This window comes from Apostichopus japonicus, chromosome 19 (assembly GCF_037975245.1).
Source record: "Apostichopus japonicus isolate 1M-3 chromosome 19, ASM3797524v1, whole genome shotgun sequence".
NCBI lineage: Eukaryota > Metazoa > Echinodermata > Holothuroidea > Aspidochirotida > Stichopodidae > Apostichopus > Apostichopus japonicus.
The window spans coordinates 28648608-28672573 of record NC_092579.1 but is presented as its reverse complement, the minus strand read 5'-3'; the positions used below and the strand labels follow the sequence as shown (position 1 = coordinate 28672573).

At 37.6% G+C, this 23966-nt stretch overlaps 1 protein-coding gene across 2 annotated transcripts in view; it reads right to left on the bottom strand.

The window, feature by feature from the left end:
- The window catches only part of LOC139959340 (kynurenine 3-monooxygenase-like), a 108950-nt gene that overhangs the window by 41043 nt on the left and 43941 nt on the right, over positions 1-23966 (bottom strand). The window lies entirely within an intron of this gene.

The following is a 23966-nucleotide window of genomic DNA, read 5'->3' as shown; positions in this document are numbered from 1 at the left end:
AAGGCATCGTGGTTCAAATCTCGTATCTTGGAGTTTTGTCATTTTTATTTTTATAACTATTTTCATGACGTCAGAGTGTCATGATGAGGTTAGTAAACCTTTCACTTCTCAAACACTTTCTCGGCGCTTCATATTTCTTCAAGCTAGGTGAAATACCGAACAGTACGGTTGAAAATGAATCAATGTCAGTAATTTGTGTCACGTTTAGAATTCAATATAGTTTAGCATCAGAGTTGGCAAAACCCATCTCTATTACAGGAAAAAAAGGATAAAATAATGTAATAAATTAAAGTAAAAACAAACCAAAAAAAACAAAAAAAACTAGCAAACAAACAGGAAAATAATCAAATATCGTTCGATAGTGTCCTATTTTAGACTTGGTCAAGACTTCTGCCTCGAGTCTTTTTATTAAAGAAGCACTAAACCCTGCGAAATCTCAAAAATTGGATAACATTTTTTTCTTATGCCTGCTAGGGGAGGCATATATTCATTACAGTATATATCTCTGTAAGGTATAGACCAATCATGATGGTGGAGTTTGTGTTCGTGTCTCCTGTAAAACGAACAAACAAACTCGTCTTGTTTCACTTGCTCATATCATAGTCACTATGACTTTTTATACCCCCGATGTCACTTCAGTCACGGAGAGGGTTCAACAATTTCCAACCGTCACCGGTTTACGTGCGCGATTGCATAACACAAGTGCATGTGAACATGCCAAAAAGTGTCAAGCTTTCCGGCCGCATGCCCACCACCTGTACATGATATGCGTGTAGACTTCATGCATACCTGGTAACCACAGAGGGGAGAGCGAGACAGCCGGAGACTCATGCCCAATATCAGCGTGACGCTACCTGTCATGGTCCTCGATCGGTTGAGATTATTATTTTTTTTTTTATAATTATTATGTCACGAGTTAAAAAATTCAGTCGGGGTATAGACCCATGAAAACCATAAAACATCAAAAATCCTTTATGAACTTTCTTTCAACCATGCCGTCACCCAAGTTGGTTTCGATGGAATTTGTTGGAAAACCAAAGCTCTGGTGCCAAGAAATTTAATCTTTAAACTCTTTATTGCCCGGAATTTTTTGATGCACGGGCTGCAAAATGTTGAACTCAGGCTCCGTGAAAAAGTTTTTGTGTGTTAGCGCAGTATTCAAGAACTTGAAGTAAAGTGTAGGACTACGAATTCGTTAGTCAATGCGGGAGGAGGCCACAAGGGGTGGGGGGGGGTAGGAAGGTGGGCATGTTGCTAGTTTTCTTATGAGGGGACATTGGGACGTAACTGTTAGCCTCATATAGTTGTCTGCACTATTCGTGAGATATTCACACAATGTATAATTGGACGCCCTTCGGTATGTCTGCTATACTACAGTGATAGGCCGGACAACCAGGTTTGGCTGTATATGAGTTTGCTACACTTAACAACAACCGTCCATTGAACGCCATAGTGCTTTCTAGTCTGGCTGATAAAAAAAAAACTCCCTAGTTTTTGCTCTATTTTTTTCCCAGAGAGCTTCATCTAAACAACGGCAGCAAATGATGATGAAATCAAGTTTGTTTATTCATCAAATTCATTAAATTCATCAAATTCATCAAAGTGACAATTTTTTTTTCTTATTAAAATCGTTGGTATTTTAGACGAAGTAATTTTCGAGAAACCTGGCTTGCTAATGTAGGTGATATTTACCACACAATGTCACGCAACGGCCAGCAATGAGCTATTGTCATGGTTACAGGTGTCTTTAAGAGACATGAACCGCTTGCCAACATTTTTAAAAATTTTTCATTCGTTCGCATTCTGCATGATATCAGTGAAAATTTGGTGAAACTTGTGCAGATTATTTGGGATTTTAAAGTAAAATGATATTACGTTTCAGGCCTATATATACAAAAGAGTCTATTCGGGACATCATATTGTATTGCGTTTTTTTGGGTGTGTGCATTGTTTAAGGTTAATTAATCAAACACTGCCTGATGGTGACGTCATACATATAAAATAATTTATCTACCTCGACTGGATCTGGACACAACTTTTTCCCACTTTCCGACAGTTTGCGTTCGTAATCACACGTACCGTTTTATTATCAGTAACTCTTATGAACATTGTCAGCCTGTATACCTGGTGCGCTTTGAATAGGCGAATGGTTATGAAATGCTATCTTTTATTCCGATAATTTTTTTTTTTAAAACAGAGACCAATGCATGTCACCGCATAATTCTGCAATTCAATTTGTATTTGAAGTTACATAATTCCCGGAGCAGTTTCTTCGAATCTGAAAGAGAATCGAACACAGAATATACCGGTTTTCTCTAACAAGGACCTTATCACACGTTATTCGTGTAAAATTGTAACTCAATGCTTTACCCCAATTCACGTCATATACACGACATGATATGGAAACCTTTTATCACTATTTGAAATGATTTCTCCCACCCCCCCCCCCCGAATCAACCTTGAGTACTCTTCTGCCTCTCGTAACGAGTCCTCGTTGGTACTCATATTCTAGCATAATTGTATGTACTCGTCCTCGCCCTGTTGGATTTGTATATACTCAAACTCGAGGTATATCTTATAAACATCGCATGGATCTTAGTACAAGATTAAGTACTCGCCCTCTCACTTTGAGCCTTGAACTTGTACTAATGAATTCTAGTGGTACTTGCACTATAGTGATGCTGCACTAATTTTTACAAGTCTAGCTTATACATTACAGTTAAATCACCTTCGATGAGTTTACTGAATGATATGGGCCTTACTTTATATATCAAGTATAAATGTAAAATGCCGGCAACTTATACGTTGGACAAAACTAGGGTCCATTACAGATACACGTACAATAAATGAGTTCCCATCCGAGAAGGGGGGGGGGGGGTTAAACCTGGTAAATACTTTAACTTGCACAAGGTACTTCCATAACGACCGAGATGTACTTTGGAAACCAACTTTTATTTTGGAAAAACGTCTTTGTTATGTATATTCTTTACCTGTTTGTTATACTATATAAAATAGTTGAGAAAGTGTTGGGAAACTTAAAAACCCATATCTCCCCAGCAGTGATGATATAGATTTCATGTGTTTTAATCATATTTTTGCTTCCTTGTTGCAGGATGAACTTCTAAGTCTCATCTGGTACTTCGATCATTATCAAAGCTTATCTGTTGATTTGATTTGCTTCATGAGCGATCGAACTCACCGTTCAGTTTCCGATAGTATTAAAACAACAAGTCGAGCCCTTAGATATGCCGCTTTTATTTCAAGTCCAAGCAGGTAAGAAGATGAATGATATGCTCGAATATAGCTATTAATGGGCAACAAACCTTAACACATCCAGGGATCTTGTAGAGAGGAAAGATTCATTTTAGAACGACTGAACGGTCTTGTAGTTTATATAGCATGGACGGGGATGATATCCATTATCTGTCACGGTCAAAGGAATGTCGTTGATTGCTTTATACGTATATTGGAGAGCTCATACACACGCAGGATCCCGTGAATACACTGAGGTATGCAGAATGATGAAGCTTATATAGTTCTTATTATGCAAATCGCGGCGTATACATGATGGCCCGAATTGTAAGCCCGGTAAGTGACTGTGTAAAGACGAGGAGTAAACCACCCCTCCCTCTAAAATTAAAAATAAACCCATTCAACTTCCCCCTCCCCAATCAACTCGGAACTTGAAGACCACAAAACTTGAAATGCAGGTTGGCTCGGGGAAACCTTCAGTTCTGCCTGCCCCTACATTGGTTATTGTTGATATGCTTATACTTAACAGTTGGTTTCTCTAAAGCAGCGGCGTAACGACTAACTTGGTTATGGAGAGGTGGGGTGGGTGGGGTGGGGTAGGGTGGGTGAGATGGGGCCAAGGATTAGTTGGGACCCATAGAACGGGCAAGACGAGCAGTTGCCAGACCACATTAGTACAATGAGACTCGGTTCCCACATGCAGTCTTGATGATATTGAACAAGTCAATTATGAACACAAGATGCTATGTGTACCGTTCTTTTAGACCCGGTTACTCCTAAGTCTCCGGGACCCGAGCAAGGCTTCTCCCACCGGCCCCCTTTCAACCCCTTGGTGCTATGCCGCTTACCGTGATGCGTTACTTACAACTATACGTGAATTACTGTGACAAATATACCGACTGGCGAAGGGTACGAGGTCCAGCTGTATAGGATGCGGTTATGGTCAGCAACACTACGGGGGCGGGGGGAGGTGAGGGAGGAAGATTTTATTTCTGACAAGAGGCAGGCAAATTGAAGAAATATGTAACATATGGCGGATACCAATACACCCGAACCCCCCCCCCCCCATCTCCTACCCCATTGATTTCGGGTGCCGAAAACATTGTTGTATGGCATTTTTCTTTTACAGTGTGCACTTTTTAGGGAGATCGATTCCCACTCCCCTCGTCCCATTGACCCATTTGTACAGGACACACATCGCACCTATATACCCCATACCTACATACATATGGCATTCCACCACTGCACGCAAACACATACATTCCCCCACTATATAGTTTGTCACATGTATGTCATATAATGATGAATACTTCAGCCGTTGAGAGGAGAGTCATCTCAGAAACAAATTCAACTCAGATATCCATATATTAAGACTAGGCTGCCCTGCCTGGGTTCTCAACTACTTTTTTTTCTGTACGAGGGCCGGAGGAATAAACTATTGGTTGCAGCAAGTTAGAGCCACACAGCCTAAACTAAAAAAAAAATCACCATACCTAGATTGAGTCAGTGTACAGGTTACACCGGTCAGTTGCACAATCTTGCGGCCTGAGAGGAGTCCGCAAGCTTGCTCAAATAGTTCACGATTGTGGTACGATATTGCTTTTCACGAGTCGCCTATTGGATACTCCTGGCTTATATTATTCACACCTGCTGGAAACTGGAAAGAAGCTTGTATAGTCTGCAATACATGCAACATTTCCCAGTTGATCCCCAGTACGGTACGTCTAAACGCAAAACACTTTGAAAGCAGATAATAGCTAGGGTGTGTCCTAATTTGCATATTCACATTTCGTTTCATGGCAATATTTCAAACACGCCATATTGTTTTTTTTTTAACTAGTGCCGCAACAAATGTTTAACGTCTCAGACAAAAAATCCGGTAAACTTCAAATAGACAATTCTCCAACGACACGTTGGCATACTATTTTCACCGAAATTGTCATAATAACCTAATTTACATATTCAAATTTACCCTCAATGACAAACGTTCAAGCATTTTAAACTGTTCCACATAAGTTAATTCGCTGCAAACTTTTCAAGACACCTTTTTGTTATAATAGCTTCATAAAAAATAATAATAATCATAAAATAATTTAAAAAAAGTTTAAAACAATAGCCCTAATTTGCATATTCAAATTTTAAGGCGCTACAATTATGAAATACGCGAGATTTTTCTTTTAATCGCAGGACCAAACAAAGTTTGTTCACGTACGCAACACCAAAATGCACTGTACACATTAACTAATGTGCAGCATAGGAGTTACATGTAAGCGATGCATGAAGACAGTCTCTGGGGTTTTCGTAACCGAAAGAAGGCCTAAGGAATGAATAAAAAACAGCGATTAAAATAATGTACTTACTAGATGTACATAAAGGAAAAGCATCATGCATGTTGCATCGCTTGTCCAGGGACATTTACGAGGGAGATGATCAAATTTTGAAAGCACGTGTGGAGTAATAACAGCCAGCCATGGCTGGTATAGGTAGGTGCTAACTTTGAGGCTTCGGAAGTTTGCTCTCAAAGCGAGAGTTCAAACAATACCAAACGAAGGGTCACATTATTTACATGATCTATTTGCCTCCACGTCACACTAGGCAAAAGGATGAATGTACCTGGACATTCCCAGGTACGTGGTTGCTGTTGACTGATGTCATCACATTCTTCAAGGGGAGTACCGAAATCGAAGAAACATATATCGTACGAGTGGACATTACATATGGTGAAAATGTCAAAACGTACGTTATAGGTATCAGGGATGGGGAGGGGCATGGGGGTGTGGGGTGGGGATGGGGATGGGGGAGGGGAGGACTATTGTATTTACCTTTCTGACTGAGTTACAAAGTTGTCTGAAAATCCATGTAGTAATCATAAAGCCTGTAATTGAAATATCAAGATCTATGTAGTGAGAAAGGGGTAGGTCTATCGTCAATCATATTGTTATATAGATATTGTATGTGTTGGCCTGCAACTTGAATTTCTCAGCTGCCAACTTTTTCTAGTTGATTTGCAAGCTATACATAATTAATGCATACCTTATATCATCCCGTGCTTGTTATTTTTATTATTATTATTATTATTATATTTGTTGGCTTTCTTGTTGTTTACCTCATGTAAACAGTTTCGTCGTGTCATCAAGTTTCTTATTTGGATATAAAATCCATGTTACAACGTGTTGATTGTTTTTGTTCTAGGTGGGCAATGTTTGAAATTTAAGTGAAAGACAAATTTATTTACTACAAGGCCTTGTCCTGAAATGTTGTTAATAGATAACGTCGTTGAAAGATGGAGAGAAAAAAAAACGAAAAGAAAGATTTTTTTTTTCAACAATTAAAAAAAGGCAGTAACACAGATAAGGTAAAATATAGGAACCTTTTATATACCTCTTTTAGGTTTGACGTCACTTATGACGATTAATAGTGATATGGGTGATTTAGTTCTAGGCTTGTCAAGTCAGACTATAAATAGACACAAACCTTTTTTTATAGATATTTTATGGATTTCACTAGTACCTGGACATCCAGGGCAATACCCTATTCCTGTACATCTTGGACGTGCAACCTACAGAAAAACAGATGTCTATGCAAGATTTTATTAAAAACCTTTTTTGGTGTCAACATACTACATACTTCAAAAGCAATCGTGCCAAAACTAGGGCAAAAATGTGCCCAAAATATATCGAAACACGATATCGTATTAACCATCCAATTCAAATCGACGTAAAAATGAAAATATCTACTTATTTCAATTTACCTTTCCTCTATTGGGGTGGGGGTGGGGTTTTGGGGTAGGGGTGGGGTGGGATGGGGTTTTGGGTGGGGTTTTGGTGGGTGCACATTTGAACCTCGCACAACTGTATACACTTCACATAAAACTGATTTAAATTCATTTAATATATGACCTTGACGACAGCCTACTAAACAATGTTTTTAGAGAGAAACATACATGGGAGCCAGGATTTTATCAAAGAGGAGGGGTAGCCCCGAGTGCGTTACAACGACCACCCATGTAGGGGGATCTGAGGGTTACCTCCGAGAAAGAAATTAGGAATTGTGACATATTTAGATTATGCATCATATAGGCATATTACTAGGTGTAAACGTAAGGTTGTGCTAAAAACTATCATCATCATCATCATCATCATCATCATCATCATCATCATCATCATCATCATCATCATCATCATCATCATCATCATCATCATCATCATCATCATCATCATCACCATCACCACCACCACCATCATCATCATCATCATCATCATCATCATCATCATCATCATCATCATCATCATCATCATCATCATCATCATCATCATCATCATCATCATCATCATCATCATCATCATCATCATCATCATCATCATCATCATCATCATCACCACCACCACCATTATCATCATCATCATCACCATCACCACCACCACCATCATCATCATAATCATCACCATCACCACCACCATCATCATCATCATCACCACCACCACCATCATCATCACCACCACCACCACCATCATCATCATAACCATCACCACCACCATCATCATCATCACCACCATCATCATCACCATCTCATCATCATCATCACAATCACCATCATCATCACCACCATCGATGTTATGAATTACGTAACTTACATCGATAATTGCATTAGTTTGCCTCTATACCCCTAGTTTAAATGTTTGTTTCACTTTTACCGAAATTTATCTAACATTTTGACCTCAACAAACTGAAATAGCAATCCATGGGTTTGTTTTTCTTGACAATACTCTTCTTTATCAGTTTTTAATAAAAAAAATGTTAACATCTGTTGTTTATGTTAAATCTTACAACAATATCCTGTTATATCTACCACAACTGTCATTTTGTTTCCGCAAGTTTAACCTTTTATGATTTTATGATTTTTTGATTTTCTTTTCTTTTGAAAAATCGAATCCTGGATTTACTAGAGTTGAACTTCGTTACAAACTGCACACGTGGTGATTTGCAGTTTCCAAAGTTGACCTTTTTTTCCCTCTCGATTTGATAGCACCTCGCGGTCCATTCTGTTTCAGGTAAAGAAACCTATATATGTGAATTGTCAGAAAGGTGTTTGTCTGTGCACCCAACAACTTCGACCAAAAGGAAAGACATTGTGATTTGTCAGTTAAACAAGGGGCATAATGTTTTATATCAAAATGATTTCACACTTATTTTCAAAGACTGAAAAAATTCACTCTGTGAGAATTATTCAGGATAAATAGTCTTTCGAGACGTGATTTCAATGTTTTTTCCTCATAGTGAATTCTAACATATTTAGCTCTCATATAGATTGAAAGCAGTTACTAATTTAGAGCTATAAATTTGACATGAAGTCTCTCTTTTGAAGAGTGGCTTCCTCTTAAGATTAGACATCTTGAACACTGTCAAGGAATGAATGTTCAGTCTTTTGAATTGACTTATATCAAGAGCGAGTCTTTAAAACAAATGTTCCTATAAGGACACTGTATTCTACATATACGATTCGGGGCGAACGTTGTTATCATCATCAAATGGTTAGGATATAATTACATATTCTGTGTGTAAAATACACATTTTTTGGTAAGAACGATGTATAACTCATATACCATCGTGCTCGTTTAGCAAATATTCTGTCATTAGTGTCCATACAACTTATGCAGTTCGCAGGTAAGGATCATAATTTTATTTAAACTTTTCCAACCAAAAGAATAACAAATAAAATAAAAGGCGGTGCGTTTTCTTATGCAATATAAGGTTACTGGAGTGAAGTAAATATATAGCATTTAATGTATCGAAAAATGTGGCTCTATGACGTGTTCAAGTATTGGGGATTTCCCTCAAATAAAGCGAGGACGAGGTCAAGTTTATTGCTACGGAAGAGACCATTCATTCAGAGGGAACTGCGAGTCACAGAGGTCACAGCTTGTAGTTCTAAGCAAACAGGCACATCAGCGCCCGGTAATAATGAACTGTTGAACCCTTCCGTGCATATGTAGTTTGCAGCGAATACAAGGGGAAGGGGGGGGAGGTGGCCGAGGGAGGGAGGGAGTGAAGAGGGAAGGCGGAGGTTTTGACTCCCAAAGAGGAGAAGTTTTGAGGAAGCCTGGATGATCCCTTTCCCATCCCCGGCTTACACATCCAAATAATGGTCAGGTCTTATCTCTTATGTACAGGTGAGCCGAGTCACACACTAAACTATGCCGTCGCCGGTTGATTGCGATTTGCAAGTTGCCATAAAGCCGATATGCTCTCTGACGGTCGACGCACAAAGTCGACGACGACGACGCGATTTTTTTTCTCCATATACGTGATGCCCTAATGTTGACCTCTCTGTAACCAACCAATACCACAATGCAATGCGTTCATACTTAAAAAATACGAAAACAGTACAAAACAACAATCCTGGTGGAATTTTACATTCAGCTCCTATGCGTGCTGTTTGGGGGATAATAACTTTTGAAAAGTTAACACGTTTTGTACCCACAATGAACTTGAGACAATTCAGGGTGTGATTACACATTTTGTCTTCAGTGTTCAACTGTTACATCACATATGTGTACTTCAAGGTCTCTTTGACAATTTCAAACTAGCAATATCTCAAAAACGCAATGGAGGCACATCATGCATCCAAAGTTTACGAGAAATTATTCAAATTTCTTCCTCAGTTTTTCAGTTAAAAAATTGATTATCCCTTCAAACTGGTGATGATGATGATGACCCCCCCCCCTCCCCTCCCAGTACACGAACCCATTTCAAACACTGGTTAGCCACGGCAATTATTGTACGGTATGCTTTCAAACACGCTTGTAATTAATTAAGCACAGTAGTATGCTAGGCTATATATATAAACTTCTGTTATGATGAAAATCTGGTAGGTTTATATAGGCTTAGTTTTGCTGGGTTTTTTTTGAAAAGCAAGATACTTTATCGAAATTAAGTTGAATATTAACTTTAAAAACAGTGTCTCTACAACTTAAGGCCCAGATAATTAATTTTCAGAAGTTACTTGAAATATTCCTATTGACAAACACTATGGAATTTTGGCAAGAATATTTACGTGCAATTTATCGTTGACGCATGACTAATAAATGCAACGACCTGTGTTTCGTGACGTGCAGTTCTTGAAATCAATTTGACCCGTTTTTCCTGAAAACAAAAGTCCAGGCGGTAAACCACCTGACCGTATTGCTCACGCAATGGATTTCCACGAACGGGTAAACAGCGGTACCTGGTGCCATGTTACCTTGGTTAGAGGAATGACTTAGAGGTTACGAAGGGGCTTCAGCGAACTCTTACTTTCGTTACTTCATTAGTTTTCAAGTTTATCAAAAAGGATATTAGAAGGAGAAGGAGAAGGAGAAGGAGAAGGAGAAGGAGAAGGAGAAGGAGAAGGAGAAGGAGAAGGAGAATATTAATGTTTTCTTTTTCCATATCCATGTAGGGTTTTTTCACGGTTGTTGTTGTTTGAGCTTGGTTGATAATTTCCGAAAATTTTACCAAATCAACAGAATATTACGGCAGTTTAGCTTCCCTAGCCTTATGAATTACGCAGAGACATGCTGTGCGTTTCCAAGAACTATTTTTCCCGCTTTCAGTATCGAAAAAATAAAATTCGTTATAGCATAGACACAATTCTGCTATGAAATTGTTAAATTTTGTGTAGTTATTGATTTTGGTGGCTTATAAAAGAAAGTTTATAATGAGCAATTAAAAAGAAAAATAACACAACTCCTATTTGCGTAGATAGCATCTCTCGCTCTTAAGATATTAACAAATTTAAGTATATAATAAAGCACATACCTCTGTCACGACAATTCTTTTTTTTTTTAATGATTTTATCGTTTAGATTTTATAATATTTATAAGACAATGCTATTTATTTTAATATCGGATATTAAAATGAAATGGACTTCGATAGAGACACGACATAGGTCCTAAGGCTGGGGCATAGGGACCGTCTACCCCCTTGAAATTTTCTTCTCCCCGCCCATCGGAATTTCCTGTGTCATCTTCGCGACTCACTTGGTACTCCTCGTACCCTGCCAAGTGCGTTATAAAAAAAGTCCCTGGGGATTATCCCTAAAAGAATTGATTTAAAGTGATAGACAATGTATAAAACTTAAATTGCAGAGAACAATATTTCACACTGTCAATCCTAAAACAACAGGCAGGTTGTGGTGTTTACATTTAATATGTAGTGTATACAGTGCATGCTCAGTGCAATACATGGTAAAAAATGAAAAAAATGGAACCCCCCCTCCCCCAAATCAATCGCAACTTTCAATTGTTGTAATATTTTGCCATAACTTCTGATTATGAAATAAAAATATGAAATCTGTTAGGCACAGGTCACGTTTTCCTTCCCTCTTCTTCTATTTTCTTTTTTACATCGAATCCCTCTTTTTCTCTTTTTACCTTCTAAGGGGCCCTTTTTCAAGGGGCCCTTTTTCACGGGCCCGGGCCAAATGGTAAATCCGACCCTGACCAACGAAACTTTCAGTACTTTCACAAACCGAGGCAATTCTCCTCAACGCCTAAGAATAAATTTTGAAGTGTCTCAGTTTCCAGTAATAATTTCTTATTAATTTCCCATCGTGTAAAATTTGATAAAATACTGGGTTGTCAGTCCTGTAGCAGTCTACAACCTTTATATATATGTGTGTGTGTTTCCCTCCTAGTAATCCAGAAAAGTTAATTGGTTGTAAACGGACACCAGGAGCGGACTGGGTCTACTGACTTATTGTCTTGGAATGGGTGAGCCGATGGGTCCGATTTATTGGCGCGGAAGGCGTGGCTGGGTGGAGGTGCGGAAGACGCCGCGGTTTCGTCTTGGTCGCGAAATGGGGTATAGTTCTAAAATGCATACCATGTTTCAAGGCACCCGAGCCGATCGGTTGGAACGGGATTCGAACCGGTGAGCTCATGATAACAAGTTTTGTACTCTTTACCAAGTAAGCTAACCAGCGATCCTAACCCATGCTTTGCATTTCTTCGCTGGGGATGCCAGCAGGTAGAAGCTACAGTACAATGCATACCGTCTAAGCAGGGGATCAACCCCCCCCCCCCCTCCCCCAATGTCATTCCATATATACCCACAAAACAACAGGGCTGAAGGGATTTCGAGAGAAAATTCAAGTTTCTTATTCGAAGTCTATAAGATTGTTTCCATTTTATATTACTTCCTAATAATTTTTATTTTATTTCAGATGAAGTTTATATTGCTTTAAGCTTCCGTGAATTAGGCTAACCAAAATAACATCACGTACTACACAGTAGCGTTGGCTTTCTCGTTTTTCGACGCGCGTGACGATATTTCTGACAGTCAATTCAATCTCTTGCAAATAAATCTTATAATCCGGGGCTAATTCATGTCCTGCATGCCCACAAATTCTGCATTTTTTGTTTGTTTCGCTAGAGGGAGAGGGAGAAGGGGAAAGGGGAAGGAGAAGGAGAAGGAGAAGGAGAAGGAGAAGGAGAAGGAGAAGGAGAAGGAGAAGCTAAACTGTTTATGTCCAGCCAATAATACACAGGTATGAAACCAGAAGGGGCAACGCTTCGAATCCAGATGGTCGGAAGCTCGACGTTTTTGCCGCTGGGTTTTCAATAGTGTTATATGTGTATGTGTTTCTCCTCGTTTCAAGATACTATACCTACACTGTGCAAATGCCAATGTGACATCGCTTGTTGAGATTTTAACAAGAGAATTATATCTGTGACCTTTATGCAGTACCAACAAATTTTCAACAATCTTTCCTCATTTATGATATCCCCACCCCCCCTCACCCAACCTTTGGTCCTTTTCTTGCACCCTCACCCCTAATAATCTATGTCTTACCCCTTTTCTTTATTCTATACCTCTCCTTTGTTTTCTTTTCAGCTTTTTCAACTTATTCTCGCTCTTCTGATTGAAGCACCGCACTTAACTTCCTCTATTCCACACCCTACAGTTGTGTCATTCCTCGCGTCACCCCATCCCCCTCGTGACCCCATCCCCTCCCCCACCCCAGCCCCACACACGCGAGCAAACTATTTGACGCTTGAAAGCTGGATACCAAGAAACAGTCTTTACTTGAAGGTTTCCATGACTAGTTCTAGTTCGGTTGAAAATCTAGCCAGTAGCTAAGGTGAGGCAAATGTCAGGGAGTCTGTGTGTATCGAGGTTGGCACACCGAGAACTGTTCAACCAGCCGAAAGGAAAACATTATTTCGTTGACTTAACCGAGCGATAAATGGTGTTTTTGCTTTCTTTGTCTGTAATAGTCTTTTTTATCTATGTTGCAAGATCATGTCTTACCTCCCAAGGCTGAGTTACAATTTGATACCATTGATATCATATAAGCAATAATTCATTTTCCGTCCCCGACACCATGTACTCGATTTTAAATCATAGTGGTATAGGCTAGGCTATATGCCAATGAATTTAGAACCGCGCGTAACCAATGCAACCTGCTCTAATCAACCTCGCCGCCCGTCCGCCTGCGTTTAAGAATACCTATAGTAGCATTATGCAATCGACGAATGACGTCTAAAACAATTATATCATTATTTGATAATCATATTTTTTATCTAAAGTAGGGGGAGGGGGAGTTGCAATGGTCTGGGGGTAAGGTTTAACGTGAAAGGTACCACTACCCATGTTTGTAATAAAGAAGCAAAAACATGATTTTGAGGGGTATCCACGTGAAAAATGTACCAGTTTTGAGGTATCTACAGGAAACCAGAAGCTCATATCGCAACAGAGGTTAGCTATAAACGACGCCGACAAAAATGCTTTTCTTTAAGGCAAGCACGGCATGCTATAAGCATGTAAATGGGGAAGAAGTATGGGGCCAGTTCACACATCGCGTACATTCAAGGTGACTGGACGACCCCTCTGCTAACCTCTCTGGCTAAACATCTCACTCCCATCCAAACCCCCATGGAGGCCCGACGCCGTGCTATAACGCAGCTTCGCCAGGTTAACTTTGTTCGTTAACTTCCTTCTGTACATGTAGAAGAGAACTTGAAGTAGTAAGAGGGGAAACGGAGGGGGGGGGGAGAGTGGAAGGGAGGGGAGAATGTTATATATACTTGTATATACTTAAAATACCGATGTCGGTAACCTTGTGATGAAGACGCCTCTATCACCCTCGGCGACCCCCCCCCCCTCACCCACCACCGTCACCCCAACCTCTGTCATCTTGCCTACGTGAGATTGATTGTTACGCCATTGGTATTTCATTTAGCAATCAACTTTGTCTTGAAGCAAGAAATCATTACCCCAAAAACAAAACCTTCGCCAAATTCTTCATATCGATATTCATATATGTATTAAGACTCTTTCTATATACTTTTCAATAATTTATATTGATCTCTGCTGCTTGTAAACTGCTAAGCTAGCACGCGATGGTATAACTTTGAACAAGAAAATCATGCCGTAGCATCGTTACGGAAACCGGAAAAATTATATTTCTGTAGTTTATATTACCCTTTTTCTTTAACATTTCTCTATTTTCCGTGTTTTTTTTTTCATTATGTGTCTTTTGTTTGTTTATTTGCTGTATTAATGGTATAAATATAGTCACTGAATGCAGTCATTAATTCTCAACTAAACTTTTATCAAATAATATCGACTCATACAAAAATATTAAAAAACAAAACACAAAAAGTGAAATTCAGTACACAGGGTTCGCTGTAATCTTAATACTGGCGTTAAAATCAAATATTTCCCTTTTTGGGGGTTTACAAACATCCTCCTTATCCCCATACCCCCCCCCCCCGCTCCCACAAGAAGAGAGAAAATATAACTTTTCCTGGCACTAATTCTCTCCCCCTTCCCAGTCCCCCTTCCCCAAAGTCTTTGAACCTAAACAAAAATGTTCTGAGCGTGTGGTAGTATATACGCAGTGCGTTCCCTATAGCCTTATTTGAACATAACAATGCATGGACGCATGCCTCTTTAGTAACCAGAAAGGAAACATTTCACTTGCTGTAATCATATTTGCCATTATCTTTGGGCGACCCTATGTTATGTAATCTTATATATGCAGGCAACTGCCAATAGTATTGTATGGTTGATCCCGTACAATTATCTTGATCTCATTTCTTTGACTACTTTTGAATACCGCTATAAGCGCTTTTTTTTTGTCTTTGTCTTTTTCTTTTTAAATATGCTTGTTCAAAGCTGGAAGCCATCTGGAATTTCCAAAATAATAATAATTACTTTGGCCAACCTTTCAGCTACTTTCTCAGCTCTTTATCTTCACGACGTACTGTCATGCCTACACCAACTTCACCAAAGTCATGCGGCCTGTATCTGTTTCATAATTCAGTTATTGATCACATGCACGGTACGGTACTACTATGGCAACATATGCCTATGGAACGCGAAAAGAGTTTTTCGATAGGTACGACTTTTGTACATTACTAAATAATATGATATATCAGATTTTAGTTCAACAAAAAGTACTAAAGTTTTGACTTTCAGAAACGTCTCACGAACCCCCTGGGATGGACTCATACACCCCCTGGGGTTTCATGCAGCCCGGTTAGGGAACCCCTGCTGTAGAAAGTGGGGGGTGACTGGGCAAGGCATACATCAGCTGGTATCAAGCAATGATTCCTCTCGCTTCTCATTACGGCCGCTTTAAAAAAAAATACTGTTTTTCTCTTTTAGTTCTGAAACTTTTCAGAATTTTAATGTTGTTAGAAAATGTATACACCCTGCACCCCCTGGATTCGCACCTCAGGACCTACCGGGAGCAGAGAAGTGGTTAATTCTTTCCCGACTTACTGTTTAAAAAAAAATATCTCAGCCTGAACGTTTTCCATCGACTAAAGGGAGGGGTGGGAAGGGGGAAGGAGAGTAAACCCAAGTTCTTTAAGAGAAAGCCCGTCAACCATCACCTATGCTATTAGTTGGAAACTATTGATTTAGATATTAAAAAGGTTCCCTGGTATTATAAACTGGCCCCTAACTGCCGGAGTAGAAAGCCGAAAACAATATCCAATTCGACGCTTAATTCTACTATTACACTTTTTTCTTCTTTTTTTTTTAATTCCATAATATTTTATCAATATACACAATTTCCGGTTTGAGCCACTTGAAGATAATTATGAAATCGATTAATCAAAATGTCAGAAAATATTGATTAATAAAGAAAGCTTTACTTTTATTGAAATTGCAAAAAGGAAAAAAAAAAAAAAACCTTATACGTTATTATATCTATTGTCGACAGTTAGCGAGTGCGTGTCGCCTATTCCAAGGGTCCGCGGAATACTTATATAGAATGGATAAAAATGAATAACGTTTATCGACAGGATGCGTGGCGCAAAGAAGAGGGAGTTCTTCGAGTAGGGGTGAGGGTGGATGGGAGGGACCTTTCTTTTATCATCAACAATAATACCCATAATCTGTTTTTCTAATATGCATTACACGTTTTACATCACATCTCCATGGGTGGGGTAAACAGTGGAGTTTTTTACATTTGAAGAGGATCAAAGACCTTTTGTCAAGAAAAAATTATGTAAATTCATAAAATGATAACGATACTTAAAAAAAAAAACCCGGATTGTAGCAGAATTTATCTTTCCATGGAATATTTCCTTTGTTTGGTTAACCATGCAATAAGACGGGCTTCCTGAAGGGCATCAATATTATATTGGGAATCTCCTCAGTGATACGTTATACCCCAATATAGACAATGTCGTTACGTCATAGACTGATATTTTCTATTTTCATGGGGTTCTCATAAGGTGTATATCGGAAATGTTGGGAGAATTGAAGGATGTTGTCCAGCGTTTCTGGTTTTTAGATTACATCCAAACCCTTCCTCTTTGTTCCCCCACCCCACCCCACCACAACGCACCCACCACAACGCACCCCGCCACAACACACCCACCCCCCCCCCCTCAAAATATACGCGTTACCTCGAGAACCAATGCTACAAATAAATTATTTGGCTAATTCTCGAACTGTCACAAATTCCAAATGGATGATAACGTCCATATACTACGGCCATAATGGCCCTACTTTTAGTTGCTATTTAAGTCTAGTGTATAAGACGAGACTGCAAAAGCAATTCAGTTTACCATCATGTTAATGTTAACAACATTAGGCCTATATATATACATACACGTCATACACCCAATGTGTAACTATATGGTCCACGCGTAAGTCCAGGCAAACATAAACTATATTATTGTTTCTTATTGATTCTGGACGTATAGTAGCTGCTATGAGGAACTGACCTAAGGGTCATTGTGCTAAACTAAACTGTCCAGTCACTTTGATCAATAAATAACCCCTGGTGTGCAAAAGATATACAAAGCAATTCAAAAGTGGTACTGCGACGATGTATAAGCTGGAATTAAAGTATGTTTTAATGGTTTTTAATGTCATAATTTCGTAAATATCTGGAATTTACATTTTGTTCCTATATAATCATCATTTCAGGCGACATAAAATAGTCATAATTTCATAACGCTCTGAACTTTGCATTACGCTTTATGATAATGCCAGAAGCATATTGGATACGCCAGTCCAAACCTATACCATGCCTCCACAACCCACTTATTTAAATATAATCAACGCCATTTCAAGTGTTCCCAATTGTTGACTTATTCTCTGTGGTGCGGCACCAAGACAATAGATTTCAAAAGCTTCAACAACCAAAGTAAATAAATAAATAAATAAATAAACACCTAGCCAACGTTTTGACATCCTAAATTATCAACTTCAAAATTATTTTGAAAGTGACTGTCTCGAAAAAAAAAATTTTTTATCAAGTTTGGGTTGTCATGCGGAAAGAGTTACCAAATGTCTAGAATTTTTAAGTTTCTACGGATTTTGTCGCTGTTTCGTGCCAAAACCGGATACGTGATAGAATGTTACAGTCATAATAATGTTGTAACAGGTATTTAACATTGTATCCCACTTTAGACTCGAATATAACCGTTAAAGCTACAGTACATAGAAGATTATAATTATCGTCATATATCGGTGCGGAAAGGTATATAAAATTAAAATAATAGCATACATATATAAAAAATAAAACACAGAAATAAGTTACGAAAAAAGGAGAGGGGGGAAGGGGGTGGTAGAGAGGCCAAAATAAAGTTAAATTAGGACCCATAGTTAATTAACCTTGCTAAAACAAATTTGAAAAAAAAACACATTTCTCGAAATTCTTGATGTAATTCTTGACAGAAAATATTTACACACACAAAAAAAGGGGAGAAAATAAAACATAAAAAGTTAAAAGACGTACGCACTCTCACAACATATTATACCCCCCCCACCTCCAGCTCCATACACACATGCACACACACACACACACACGCAATCTAACACCTCTCCCTTCCCTCTGATCCTACCCGCGAAGACTGCAACCCCCCCCCCCCCCCCCCTCGACCCTTAAAAAGAGATAAACCGAGGGCAAAGCACCGCATCGTGCCTCTGTTGAAGATCGCTCTACAAAGTGATAAGACTGTCTCCATGAAACAACCAGGCGAGTGAGACTCACAACGTTGCATCGATAACCACAGCAGACACCAGGTGCCCAGCTATAGGTGTTTGCCTACGCCGCCACGCTACGACGACTTGAAGCAAGTTTAAGTATTGCGTGACAACAGTGTTTGCTAATCCAGGCAGCTAACACGGACATTCCCTCTTGCCGTTGTACAATTGATAAATTAACGATCAGGTTATTGACTGCTTGCGAAGTCAGTCTTTAGGCCCTCGAACCTCTGACAACGTAAACAATAAGCTGACTGGATTGTCACGAAAGGTCCAAACGGTCGTCTCTTCTTTTTTTGTTCTTTTATAATTTACGGATAAGATTTTTTGGTTATCAATTTTTATATAAACCACGGGGGGTAATATTTAATAATAAAACAGTCGAAAAATTGTCACGCAAAGTATAAGAGATAAGATTGTTTTACACCATTCATCAATGTCTTTTTGTTCTTTTTTCTTTCTTTTTTCGTGGATTCTGGTGAAGTTTTGACAAAAACCTTTAAGAGAAAATGACTGTTCTTTACGTTATTTAAATGCATGGTAGAATTTCATGTTCTCTTATTTTTTTCAAGAAATTTAGAAAAAGAGTCAACAACTTGGTAAAGTACCGAGGAAATTTTCATGACCGTATGAACTCATCATAATAACTCGTTAATTAGTATCATTTGATGAGAGATAAGAGACAGATAGAGAGGGGGGGGGGAGAAGAAGAAAGGGTGGGGTAGTGCCTTTGGTTTGATCATGCGCAAACTTATTTTCGAATTTTTGCCACGGTAATTTTTCACCAGCTTCCATTAATTATATATGCGAGGAATCACAAAAGCTAGCCTGGAAAAGAGCCCAAAATGGCGAGTTTTGGGATAAAAAGAACAGAAGAAAGTATCGTAGATAACTCTCTGTAAACTTGAAAACAAAAATCTTGAAAAAGTAAAATGAGGATTTTTTTTTAATGGATTTTAATTGAATTAATAAAGTGATGTCAATTGTTGTTAAAAATTGACGAAAACAACAGATGAACAAAAACCGGTGAAATATTTAAATAAGGTACTAAAAAATACAAAAATACAAGAACAAAAAATACAGAAGAGGGGGATCAAATGTTAGTGCAAATATATGCAGAGGTCTAAAAAATAAAATATAGAGAAATTAACCGAAAATTAAATAAGTGTAATGAACGTTCTACGTAATGTTTAAAGTATTGTTGGATACTATACCCCAATTTGATCCGTTATTAAGGTTGCCAAGTAACAAAAGAATAAAGAAGGCAAGAAAGTACAAAGGCGAAGTTTCAATCGTTCAATCAAGCAACCCCCCTCCCACACACTCCCGTCCCACCATCGCCCCCCCCCAAAAAAATAACAAAATACTGAGACAATATTGCACGATTTAAAATAAGAATGTTAATTAATTTTCTTTAATCATAAATAAAAGAAAATTGTACATGCCGGAATAATATTTATTTTTATTTTTTAACTCTTTTTCTAAACGCTTTACTATATTTCTTTCCTATTTTTTTCATTCTTTATTAAGTTTTCGTGCTAACAGAAAAAAAAGCAAGTTACCGATCATTAGTATTTTAGTATGTCAGTTTCTCTCGAGAGTGAACAACACGAGAAACTTGTTGTTTTGTAACCCCCAAAAAATAATAGAGAATAAAATCAAACTAAAATTCGCGATACTAAACATTGTACGGTTCAACAATTCTCACGCCATGGTATATATTCCCATGTTCGATATATTTATGTCAAATTGTCACGCGATAGTTTAAAATGCAAATAAACAAGACTTGCTACAAAGTTCCATATTTACCACACTTATCTCTTTGATATTTTGTCAAATATGTATATATATTTAACGTTCCGAGGAACTATATTCACCCACGCTCATACACACGCAACGGTGCTACAAAAGAAGAAATATTAAAATAAAAATAAAATATCTTCTTTTAATGACAAATTCAAGGGGGATATAGGCATCCTTCCATCATAAATAACAGTTTTAGTTTTCGCATCACACGCGATGCTATTTTTTTTTGTCAGTTAGGACTTTGTGATCTGTTAACTGTAAACCAAAAGATCGCGTGTGAAAAATAACAATAGATGAACTGAAAAAAAAAACCGAAGGTTTTCGTGAATAATAGCGTGTAAATAACGTTCGTTGAAACAAATTGTATTGTTGTCATTAAGTATATATATACCGTGTTCAATAGGATGATCATACGAGCCTCAAGAGATGGGTAGCGGGGTAGGGTGGGTGGGCAATTAATTGTTAAGGAGGTATAAACAGGTGAAAGGATGAAGGGAAAGAGAAAAAAACAGGGATAGAAGATAAAAACAAAAGAAAAAATGTAAATTAAAAAAAAAGATAAAGAAATAATAATAATTTATCTTGACCATAATTTGTCATAAATTTTCCATGCATGTGGTCCCTTGTTTTCCCTCCCCCTTCTCCCCTCCTCCCCTCCAGATGTATAAAATGTCCCCTCCTGCCTTCCAGTTTGTGAAAAAAACGGAAGACACTATAAAATAAAAAATATATTTAAAAAAAAACAAGTGGATGAAAACGAAGCATCAATTTATTTTAAGAAGTTGAGATGAAAAGAGAATTAAGATTATTCAGAATTATTTGCACGATACCATATACACTCTAAAACCAAAGTTGGAAAATATTCTCCTAACCAACAACGTTGGACATATGCTGCGCACAAAAGCGAATTTTGGTCACACTTTTGTTTATATGATAAGAATATTGTATTTTGACGACCGACATTTTAAAAAAAATCCATTAATTTCCGAACCAACGATATGTATTTAAACGTGGGGCGAGGATGAGTGGGGTGGGGTGGGGTGGAGATTCGATGCCATATTTAGACTTGCTCAAGTCTTCAGTATTGTATATGTATGAAGGAAAACGTGTGACATCATATACCTGTGATATCTCCCAAATGGAATCATATTTTGTTCTCATCCGTTTCTGCAGAATTTGCTCATCACGTTACCTCTCCATAAAACCAGTTATGAGAGTTGGTTTTGCTGTGGTATATATTTTTTATTATTAATATCCAAGATGAATAATAGCACGGAAACCTTTCTCTCTCCACCTCTCTCACAACCTCTCTCTCTTCGTACCCTATGCAAATCGCTTTAATGTTCTATGTTCACCTTTAACGAACACGTTGTAGAGGGCTACCTCGTCCATGTGTAAATTCGTGCACTATATATATATATATATATATATATATATATATATATATATATATATATATATGTATATATATGTATATGTATATATATATATATATATATATATATATATATATATATATATATATATATATATATATATATATATACATATCAAACTGTGAGGATTTGTCTGCCATACCCTTTTGGCGTTCCATAATTATAGTGGCATAAGTCGACCTAGACATTTTGTTGAAAACTTTACTCAGATCAAGGATTAAGTACATTTTAAAAGTTTTGAATCTAGAAGCTTTCTCCACGCTTAAAAGTTTTTTTTTTTATTACTGCCAGTGACTCATAAAATTACATTTGACCATTAACAAGAAATAAACAACAATAACAATATCCAACCAAACAAGCACACGAAGGGTTCACACACGTAGCCAATATATGTAATTTCCTTTCCGATTCCAAGTCACAAAAATAAAATTTGCCACTCAATTAGAATACAATTTTAAAGGTGGTTTTCTTTCCACATTACGAAAAACAAAACTCGGCTACATGAATGATTTTATGTTTGTTTTTCTTTTTATAAAGTAATATGTGTAGCGTTTTGCATCGCCTTAAAAGATTTCAATTTCAAAAAGTAAAATGCCGAAAATACTTTTTTTTCAAATATATATTAAAAGTATTATTGATTAAGGTTTTCCATGGCTATATTCAGACTGCAGATTTCCAGTCCTTATTATCATAATTTGATTCTGATTGGTTAATTGTTTCTTAATTGGTCGAGTTCGGGTTTTATTTTGAATAGTTTGGGTCACGGGCACTCACACCGTACCAATGTTAGAATAATGTTTTACCCGCGGGTTAAAATGGCGGTTAGTCTCTGTCGCAAAAAGAAGCACTAAATAGACCTAGAGAAATGACCCACCCCCTTTTTTTTGGTATATTCTTGTCTGCATTCATCATCAATATTTTGAATGTTTTTAGAGTATGGTATATGACGGGAAGATTGGAGGTGTTTTACTAAAATGAGAAATACGTCGGTGAAATGCTAATCTTACGCTACGAGAACTGGCACATGGTTATATATAAAGCAAGTATACTGTGGTAAATGCCCCCTCGTGCAGTTCAAAATATAAGACACGTTGTTAAGTGTCACAATAGTTCAAGATATCGAATATAATATGGTGGTTATAGGGCAATTGATCAACTTTAATGATCTAAAGCGACCTCGGAAATGACGAATTAGGTGCAACTATTTGTAAGTCAATTTATAGTGGTACGACGCATGCAAGGGGGTGCACGTACCACATGAACACTACACTCGATAGTTCCTTAAACGTATTTCTGGATTGAAAAATGTTGCCCGTAATGTTTGTTTGATTCAAAGATGTTCTTGTTTAGTCAGTGGTATTCCTTGTATTTGTTTTTTTTTTTTTAATGTCATATCTCCTGTGGGCATTTTCTATACCTCTAAGCTTCAACCTAAGAAAAACCACATTGACTGACAAATGATAGATTGGTACGAGCTGTCGTCCCTGAATTTTTAAGGACGTGGTACACGGATGTGAAGTTACCCATATACAAGCCTCATTACTTCCTGTTTACATGTGGCAGGACAAAATCGAACCAAAATGAAGAAGAAAGAATTTATATAATGGTTTATATATTGTCCAAAAAAAAAGACAAGAAAAAAAAAGGTCATACCATTAAGGTTAAACGAAGTAGGCCTACATACGTGGTTTTCGTGTCCTGACATACTCAGGAGATTTGAGAGCCAGGTCCCGCTCTGAGACGCTTAAGTCCCTGTGACCCCTTTCTGAGGTCTTCATAACTCCATGCATTTTATAAATTCATGTAAGTGTGCAGGGCCGGTTATACTATCCCATGATTATGTATATATATATATATATATATATATATATATATATATATATATATATATATATATATATATATATATATATATATATATATATATATATATATATATATATATATAGATATATATATATATATATGTATATGTATATA